The 8,155-nt window shown below is 49.5% G+C and overlaps 1 long non-coding RNA gene across 5 annotated transcripts in view; it reads right to left on the bottom strand.

Moving 5' to 3' along the window:
• Positions 1-6: 6 nt before the first annotated feature.
• LOC102759609 overlaps positions 7-8,155 on the bottom strand; it is a 23,310-nt gene continuing 15,161 nt past the window's right edge. For all 5 annotated transcript variants that reach the window (XR_001515162.1, XR_001515164.1, XR_436058.2 and 2 more), the window contains one exon: positions 7-900. This is a non-coding gene — a long non-coding RNA (uncharacterized LOC102759609). The remainder of the gene's footprint in view (positions 901-8,155) is intronic.

Here is an 8,155-nt window from a genome sequence, read left to right as displayed (position 1 = left end):
CTGGTCATCGGTGCGGGGCTGTCCCTTTGCCCGGCCACCAAGGCTTTGGCGTTCAGAGCTTTATTCCTCGTTTCCTCCCCAGTCCCTTCCTCAATTATCCAACACATCTTTTAAAATCTTTTTGTAACTAAGTTTTTCTCCTAATACTCCTGCCAACCCTGCTCCTTTGCCCAGGCCCCTCCCTCTCTGCAGAGCCTCTGATGGAGCTGCTAGCTGGTGCTGACATGCCCTAGCTGGGCGCTCCGCTCTGCTCCGGGTGTGGTCTCGCCTGGTGGACAGACGCAGCGGGCCTCCTGTCCTGTGGGCAGTGGGGAGGGGAGCAGTGCTCAGCTCAGCTGCTTCCTCCCATTCCAGGCCTCCCAGGCTCATCATCTAGCCCCGCTACCCACCAAGTGCCAGATGGAAGCCTTTTCTGTCTCCTTCGTTCCTTAGAACTCGCCCAACTATGTTTTTTCTAATCTGAATCTCATTTCGAAATCTCTTGCCCAAGGGGTTTCCCAACGCCTCTCAGCTTTGAATCAACCTGCTGTTTACAGCACACCCAGATCAGGGGGACCGGTTCTGACACTACGCCCTGAAGACACTCCTGTGCCCGAGATAGTCAGTGACACCTGGACAAACATTCCTTCCTTATCTCCCATGAAGGAAGAAGCCAAGTAGGCTCCAAGCTGAGAACAGGAACTGGCCGGAAGGCAGATACCAACTTGGCCGTATTCTTCCCCTGGGGAGACGGTTGGGGGCTTGCTGCGAATGTAGGTCCCGCCTGCAGGAGGGTGACCTGCCCCCAAAAGTGCCCAGTCCCTCTCAGGGGGCGATTCCACAGGAATGGGAATCTAGTCCCCACCCCGGGCTTAATGCGGTGGATTTCTGGCCAGAGGGACCTTGAGCCAGGAGCAGCGTCTGGAACAAACACAGAGAAGTGGGTCAGTGTTTTTTTGAACAAAGGAAAACGGGTTGTTCTCTGCATACAAAGGTGACCCACTCACTACCTGCCTTGGTAACCTGAGAGCGCTCCCCAGCAAGGAGGGTCGCCCTGCTGGGGTACGGCTCCTCCTCCAGGGGAAGCTGAGGGACCAGCCTGGGGGACAAACAGCAACCTGGGTCTCTGCATCATGTTCTGGCCAAGAAGACATTTCACCTTGATTTTTTAAAAATCAACTCAAAGCCCAGTTCTGCACCCGAGTCCCAGAGAGCCAATCCCTTCATGCAAATGAGCAGAGCAGATCATGGATGCCAGCGGCCTCGAGGCAGGCTCATCGCTCCCTCACTGAGGTGAACGCCGCCGCCGTGGCTGAGACAAAGCCTCTCTCTCCGCTCCTCTCCCCTAATTGACAGAAAACACCCGATGCCACGGCAAACTCCTGTTCTTGGCACTTGGTGTCACTCTTGCTTCACCCTGACTCAGCTCAAAGCCTTCGGACTAGTGGCCATCATCACAGAGGCGACAACTCTGTCCTCAATCCCACCCTCACTGCGCGCACGCGCACAGACACACACACACTCACACACACACACACACACACACACGCACACGCGCACACGCGCACGCATGCCAGGGCCTAGCCCAGCTCTCCCGGAGGAGAGGGAAGTGTCCGGGTAGAAGGATGACAGGAGTGCCACACACTGAATGGCAGGAGGAAGGGCCTCATCTTCCCTGAGCAAGGCCTGGGTGGAGCCTGGGCTCCTGGAATTGTTGGTGGTTGACTTCACCACCATTTTCTTAAAAGTCAGAATTGCTCACAAGGCAATCTCATAGCACAAACGCGCACACTCAAACACTGAGAGTCACCTGACCTCAAACGGACAAACTCTGGTGATGGAAACATAGAAACTATCCATTTAGAGCTGCAAGGTTTGCTGTGAGACTCCTTTTCAACACTTGCTTACCAAGCCTTTGCCCATCTCCAGTGCAGGAGAGCACATTTTTTCTACTAATAACACCTTGGGCAACCATAAGAATGTTATAGTCCCTTGTAGTTAGTCTAATAATTAGCATAACCAAGCTCCTCCTCCTGTCATGCTCTTCAGCCACTGCCCCACCTTCCCAATCCCTCCCGGCCTCTGCTGTTCCCTTTCCTCACTCAACAAGGATTTAATGAGCTCTGGGCTCACTCGGGAGTCTCCTTCTGCAAACCCCTCCCTCTACATTGCCTCTAGAACAGTGGTTCTCAACCTTCCTAATGCCGCGACCCTTTAATACAGTTCCTCATGTTGTGGTGACCCCCAATTTCATTGTTACAAATTGAACATAATTAAAGCATAGTGATTAATCACAAAAACAATATGTAATTATATATGTGTTTTCCGATGGTCTCAGGTGACCCCTGTGAAAGGGTCGTTCGACCCCCAAAGAGGTCGCGACCCACAGGTTGAGAACCTCTGCTCTAGAACATGTCTCTGTCCTTGAGGTTCTCCTGTGGGTGACTAATCCTCATGGACACAGTGGTTCCTCCTCTGGCACAGAGACCTAACATCCTTCCACCCCAAATCCAGCTCCTTTCCCACACACAAGGCCAGGTGCGTCAGGGTGAAGTCTGACAGCCCCCAATAGCACAGGCTTAGTGAAGAGCCATCAGCCAGGAAGAGCTGTGTGCAAAGGCCGCCTGCCCAAGCCACAGCTGTCCTTCAACCAGCTGCTGCCCACTGCACCAGCTACTTAGCACAACAATATCTAGGTTATGGGCTCCTGGTCACCTGATGCTCCCTGATCCCTGTCATGGAACTGGCTGTCCGGAGCAAGAGGTCTCCGGGAAGGTGGAGCTTCCATCTGCCCTCCTGTCAGAATTCTGACGCCTGACGCATCGGGGAGCAGAGGTCACCGCTTCCCTGAAGCCTCATCTTTGAAAACATCTTGTAAACATGCATCAGAGGAAGAAATCTTCATTCTACCTCTTATTAGTTCCTGGACCTGCAAAGTTCCAGCCCGACAAGTCATGCTGGAGATGACAGAGGGCTTGCGTGAGGAGACTCAAGTGGCTGAACTACCGCTTATCCTACTTCTGGAGATAAGAGTGTGGATGCCAAGGTCAGGAACAACATAGTGCCATGGGGCACTGTGTCAACAAGCATCTCTGTCTGGAAGCCCTGGCCTGGGGCTTTGTGGACTGCCCCAGGGGAATGGCCAGTCAGGCTGCATTCTTCCTGAAGTCATTCAAAGCACTGTGCGACCATAAAAAAGGGTTTCTGTCCTGAGGGGCACAGTAGAGCAGCTTGATTGCTCTACATGTGGAATCGGCATCAAGAGATTTCAGAAGCATAATTTTTTGGAACTTGGGCAGCTGGTGATCGTTCGTCCTGGCTCCCGCAAAACAACAACAACAACAAAGTACTGTATGACCATGATCTTGATCTTACCAACATCTAAGGAAGGGAAAAAAGGAATGGGCAGAAGTCTTCTGGTTTTAATTAAAAAAAAAAAAAAAAAAAACAATGGGGAGGAGGAGCCTTTAGGTGAACTAGCCAGAAAGTCAATAAAGAAGCATAAACCCACCCTAGCCAGTTTGGGTCAGTGGATAGAGTGTCGGCCTGTGGACTGAAGGGTCCCAGGTTTGATTCCAGACAAGGGCACGTGTCTGGGTTGTGGGCTCAATCCCCAGTAGGGGATGTGCAGGAGGCAGCCGATCCATGATTCTCTCTCATCACTCCCTCTCTTTCTGAAATCAATATAAATATATTAAAAAAGAAAAAAAAAAGAGCACATACCTTGGTTGTAGGCTTAATCCCCCGCCCTGGTTGGGCATGGGTGGGAGGCAGCCAATCAATGTTTCTCTCTCTCTCTGTCTCTCCCCCTCCCTTCCACTCTCTAAAAATTAATGGAAAATCCTTGGGTAAGGATAAACAATAACAAAGGAAGCACAGACTCTAAAACCCTGACCCAGGCCCATGGCCATAGCAAATCAGACAGATGGTGATTTTGTATGTGTGTGTTCAGGCTGAATTCAAGGTTGAATCTGACCCCTCTCGAAAGGATACCAAGATGCAAATCCCCCTGCCCTGACTTACCCAAACTTTGTAAATAACAGAGACACTCACTAGAGAAATTAGAAGACAAAATAGCTAAGTGGTTTGAGAAGGCGTGGCTAGAAGCATGTTTTCCCTAAAGCCATATGTGTAGACTGTCAAAAATACGAGTTTAATGAGCTTATAAATTTGGAGTGACTCTTCACATCTCACAGAGTCTGGGATTAAACTATTTCACCTCTGAAATCAAAGAGGCTGCCACTGGACCCTCATCCTTGACACTTCTTCCAGAGGCCGCTCCATGCAATTCTTCCTCAGTTTACCCTTCTGCCCAGGTCACTGACCCAAACAATTCAGCCCCCAGTGTTTTGTAGAGGGAGATTACAACTTCTGGTATTCAAAGATGTCTTCTGATGTTTGATCTCTTTCCTTTCCTCCCTAGTTGCTCCCTGAAATACCGCTTACTCCCTTTAGGAACCTGCATGCTTCTTCTAAGAGATGGGTACCTGTCCCGGTTAATTCCTACAAATTCACAAGGTTCTCTCGTGCTCAAGTTCAAAGCACTCTAATCTCAGTAATCACTGTTTGCTGTAGTGCTGTTCTAGCCTCTTCTGTTACAGTATTTCTCAACATTAACTTAATTGAACTTAAAAGATATTGTACATTTAGCATAATTTGGCAAACTAATAATGTAAACAGTGTCTTGCTGACACAATAAGTCCAACGCAGGAAGCCACGCAGTCAGCAGTGTTGTCTCACAGATGACAACAAATCCCAAACAGCCGCAGGGGCTGCTGTGAGGCACACATGGTGACATCATTCACGTAGGGCTGGGCTCCTCTGGCTGGATCTGAAGGCGCTCGCTCTTCCTTTCCAGTCTGTTTGTCCTGTAGAACTAACATTTGGGGTGTCACCCCAATATTTTATTCTCTTTCTGATCCAGGCCAGCCTTGGAGACTAAGACAGAGCAAGCCTGCAGTTGAACACTTTGTCGCCACTTTCCAGAGCCCTACGCTAGCCTTGCTCACGTTCAGGGCTATGCGCGACCTTGCTGTCCCACACCATGGAACTGTCTATTAATTAAACAGACAGACAACCTTCCAGCCAGGGCAACTACATATACTCTGATGTAAGCCCTTGGTTCCATTCCTTTCTCTCCAAGAAGGGACTCTTCTGAGGGAATTTCTCACTGACAATAACATAGCAGTGTTCTCCTCAAACCCCAAAACACTCACTGAGTCTTTCATCTGCAGCCACCCCCGGAGAGCCCACGCCTCTGGCATCTGCCCCAAATAGCCTGGCCTCCCATGCGAGCTTGACTCTCAGATTTGTCATTCTCATGGGCTGTCCTGGGCTTCTGATGACACAACCAGGACAGAAGAGAAACCCTAATCCGGTGCATGCTGGTTGACGGTGAAAACTTTCAGATAAAGGGATCTTGGGGAAACCATTACAACAGCTAAAGAATTCCTGGTGCAAAAGTTCCCAGTGCCACTGTCCCACCCCAAACCAGTTGGAGACACAGACCCGCCCTTCTCCGGGCTGCTTTAGATAGGCATCAACAGTCTGTGCTCTCCCTCCCACCTGAATCCATGCCCAACTGGTTATGTCCCAGGGCTCCTCAGAGACACCGCCAGTACAAGTCCTTCCTAGGAGGTGACAGTGCCCTTCAGAAAGCCTGGCGTCACCCTGAGAGTGTCTCCCCAGTGCCGCTGCCTTTGGCAGGTACAGAGGGAGGGTGCAGGAAGCAGGGGTGTCCCTGGATGTAGCAGCCCAGGTCTGAGAGTAACAGTGCCCGGCGGGCAAGGAAAGGCCTGAGAAATGAAGGCGCTGCCTGCCACGTTGCTGCACAGGTCTGAGCTGGAAGACTGAGCAAGAAACTAAATGATGAAACAGAAACACATTCTCAGTGGTGATCAAACTCCCAGATTAGGTCGGTTTGCTCTCTTTAAAAAAAAATGCATCTCTGTAGATCAGTTTTCCTCTGGGCATGGGAAACTTTCGCTTTCTCTTCCTCCATCCTCTTCCAGAGGCAAGAAGAGGGCGAAGAAACAGGTTCTGATTCGATGCCAGGTTAGGTCGTGAGCGGATGGACCGTTCTCCTCACACACATCAAATCTAGCCGATAAATAAGTTGATCTGACCTCCAGTGAGTGTTTTGAACAGGGAGCCGTGGCAGTGAGGGGCTGTGAGGGGTCTGTGCCTTCAGGGGCTTTTGTGGGGGCTAATCAGGCCAGCATGACTGCACCTGCCTTCATACACCTGCCCTTAGAAAAGTCTGCGCCAGGTCAGGTTTTCCTACATGGAAGCCTCAGCCCTTCCTGACTCACCGGTAATCAGAGCCTTTATTTTCATGTAAGACTCATCTCCCACTGGTGACAGCTTTCAACAGTTAGCTTCCAGATTTTCTGTCCTCTCTCCTACTTAAGTGCTCTAGGAGAGCTTCTCACTTATTTATTTATTATTAATCCTTACCCAAGGATATTTTTCCATTGCTTTCAGATAGCGCGGAAGGGTAGGAAGGGAGAGTGGGGAGAAAGAGAGAAAGAAACATGGATGCGAGAGAGACACATAGATTGGTTGCTTTCTGCATGCACCCCAACTGGGGCTGAGGATTGAGCCTGCAATCCAGATACGTGCCCTTGACTGGAATCAAACCCGGGACCCGTCAGTCTGCAGGCCAACGCTCCAACCACTGAACCAAACTGGCCAGGGCGAGCTTCATATTTAAATAAGCCCAAGGATGAATCTCCACAAAGTGAAGACTATTTCTGTAAAATAAGGAAGTCTTCTCAAATTCGTTTGCCTCATCTGGGGCTAGCATAAATCATTTTTTTTCTAGAATTGGTTTCCATTGTCACCTAAACTGAAAAAAAAGGTAAAAACCAATTTCTGTCTGACTGCATCAGAAATTCTCTAAGGTCCTACAAATACAAGTACCCATTCCCGAAGGACTTGCCTTGTAAGGGAAGACGAGGAAATGGGAAATGTTGACCAACGCAGGGAGCTCCGGGAACCAGCTCTGCTTCCCGGCCTGGGAAGGTCAGTCCTCAGGCGATAATGCCTGTCGTTGCTGACGGGCCTGTCCATGGCCACGCTTTCAGAACCGAGACGTGGTGCCAGGTATGGGCTGGCAGAGGAATTGAGATTGTCTCAGAAACTGATGCCATGTGGCTGCCTCAGGGGACTCTCCCTCATGTCCATCAATTTTCTCCCCAGATGCCTGGAGTTTATTATACTGATTAAAGCAGATGTTCAAAAAGGCCTCCAAATGGACCTATCCACAATTTTCAGTTTTCCCACCAAATCAGCCTCCCCTTTTATTTTTATTTATTTATTTTTTAAATCATTTTTAACATATTTCATTGATTTTTTACAGAGAGAAAGAGAGAGGGATAGAGAGTTAGAAACATCGACGAGAGAGAAACATCAATCAGCTGCCTCCTGCACACCCCCCACTAGGAATGTGCCCGTAACCAAGGTACATGCCCCTGACCGGAATCGAACCTGGGACCCTTCAGTCCGGAGGCCGACACTCCATCCACTGAGCCAAACCGGATAGGGCCAGCCTCCCCTTTTAAAAAGGATATGTCATACCCAGCCGAGGTGGCTCAGTGGTTGAGCATCGACCTATGAACCAGGAGGTCACAGTTCGATTCCCAGTCAGGGCACATGCCTAAATTGCAGGCTCGACGATCCCTGATTGTGCAGGAGGCAGCCAAACAATGATTCTCTCTCATCATTGATGTTTCAATTTCTCTCTCCCTCTCCCTTCCACTCTGAAATCAATAAAAATATATTTAAATAAATAAATAAAAAGGATATGTCAGCAATAGACATAACTTTGTCTACTGATTCAGGCAGGAGGTGTTATTGCTCTGATCAAACTGGCTCTTTTCAGATTAAAAAGTAATTATTCCAAAAGAAGAGTTTCTGGTTAAAATTAAACCACAGTCCAAGAGCTATTAGAACCTGGACTTTGGACAAATGCCAAGGAGACCAGTTCTGGGCCTCACCCTGAGAGGAAACGAAAGCGACTCACTAGAAGGAAGAAATCTTCAACAACTGATCACATAAAAAAATTAAGTAAGTCCTAGCTCCGTGGTCGGCAAACCGCGGCTCGCGAGTCACATGCGGCTCTTTGGCCCCTTGAGTGTGGCTCTTCCACAAAATACCACGTGCAGGCGCGCACGTA

This window comes from Myotis davidii, unplaced genomic scaffold (genome assembly GCF_000327345.1).
Source record: "Myotis davidii unplaced genomic scaffold, ASM32734v1 scaffold425, whole genome shotgun sequence".
Lineage (NCBI taxonomy): Eukaryota > Metazoa > Chordata > Mammalia > Chiroptera > Vespertilionidae > Myotis > Myotis davidii.
This window is presented reverse-complemented; position numbering and strand designations above follow the sequence as displayed.